At 40.1% G+C, this 1805-nt stretch overlaps 1 pseudogene; it reads right to left on the bottom strand.

Annotated features, from left to right (window-relative positions):
* Nucleotides 1–480: 480 nt before the first annotated feature.
* On the bottom strand, nucleotides 481–1694 carry LOC106751000 (annotated as a pseudogene).
* Between the last annotated feature and the right edge of the window lie 111 nt (nucleotides 1695–1805).

The raw sequence follows: 1805 nt of genomic DNA, 5'->3' as shown, positions 1-1805 counted from the left end.
TAAACATGTATTTGAGTGTATAAAAAAATTTTTATATTGACATTTTGATCAAAATGGCGGCTACTGGGCCAATCTTCGGAATCACCTTTGTCAAAAGGGCCTCTACGGGCGACGGTGATTCTAGGAACTCGTGCTATCTGAAATAAATTAAAGAACGGGATATAATCTACATAAGACTTGCTAGTAAAGTACGTATGTTTTTAGATTTACATCAATTTTTCGCAAAATGGCGAACTTGTAAAAAAAAGGTTCAATTTTTGACCGAAAAAATGAGCAGTAAATTGTTTATAAAAAAGAAAGTTGCAATGATAACAAAAAAATCGTACGTAGTTTACTAGATAATGTTACTGTGAAGCTACAGTTAAAATTTCAAGTGGATACGTGCGATAGTCTCCGAGTACCATCGTCGCCCGATTTGAAAAATGCAGTTTCGAGAAAAACGCGTTTAAAGTTTTACGTGCTGAAAATTTTGTTATACCTTCACTCTGCGATGCCTGCGCCGTACATTTCACATTCCATGGACACGTGGAACTCATCTTCTTCCTTTCTGGATGCCTTCTATTCGATTCGAGACTTTCTTGCAGCATCTGAGAGCGAACGATCGGATAATTTGATACGGTTGTGATCAATCTCTTGACAGTAATTGCAGCAGCAAAATTGTCGGCCCAATTTTGATGCCTATGTTCTGCATGACTCTCATGGCACTTGTGAGGCCATCATTATAAGTATCTGCAGCAATATATACAGCTGTCAAGTACATTTTTGCCACTGGATGTCACTTTCGGGGCCATCGACCATACTGTAGCGTTGAAACTCTCATTACTGTTTTGAGTGAAGCCGTCTATGCAACGAGTGAGTAGGTCATCACTGGTTAATTTTTCATAAATTGGAGTTATAGCCTTGTATACTTCTTCATGTAAAAGTGGTTTATGTGTATATTTATCCAAAGTTCCAGTGGGCTTGGCCTTTTGCCACGAGCACCACGAATTTTCTCCGCTCTGGCAGTGATCGTGCTTGGGCTTCGCATCTGTTGATAATTTGTGATCTAGCGTTGCGTAGATCGCAGTCCTAATTTTCTCTACAGATTCATGATTTCTGCGTATCGCTAGACCATAATAAATTGACAGTTCATCGATCAATTTGCCAGTTAGTTTACCATTTCCGCCGAGGCCCTTTGTTTTCTTTTTTAAATTCCGGAGATGCGTAACCATGCGTTTCTGGACGTGATCGATACACTTTTTCTTCTGGACAATCGGATCTCCATAAGATGATGAATTTATGATACCCGTATATGTCTTAGAGTCTCCATCTCCGATATAGCTAGTATATTTCAGGTTGTGTAAAGATTCAGAGCGCTGGAACATTTCGCAAACAGCATTGACTTCCATGAGGCCCGAAGAGCCCTCATGGTTAGCTTGGCATTCGTCGGCATGGGTTTCCAACCATTCCTCGTACTCTGCTGTACCTTCCTTCGTTTTCCAAAATTCTCATGCTTTACAGTACTTACATTTTACCGAAACGTCCACAACTTTACCAGTCTTCCATCCAATTAGCGAGACGAATCCAAAAAGCGGCGAGAATCCTCGTTTTCGCCATGATTTATCACCGGACACAGCTATTCCTCCGGAGTTACTCGATTCATCGGTTTTTCCTTTTTCCTCTTGAGCAGCTCTCTTCATACTTTGCTCACACATTATTTCTGCACCATCATAAATACATTTCACTACAGAGTCATAAAATGAATGAAAAATCGACTGTGGAAGATCCATGAATGCACAAAATTTTTGTATGCCGTGTAATCCCAC

The sequence above is a fragment of the Dinoponera quadriceps genome, unplaced genomic scaffold (genome assembly GCF_001313825.1).
Source record: "Dinoponera quadriceps isolate SergipeBrazil2010 unplaced genomic scaffold, ASM131382v1 scaffold7717, whole genome shotgun sequence".
NCBI classification, from domain to species: Eukaryota; Metazoa; Arthropoda; class Insecta; order Hymenoptera; family Formicidae; genus Dinoponera; species Dinoponera quadriceps.
This window is presented reverse-complemented; position numbering and strand designations above follow the sequence as displayed.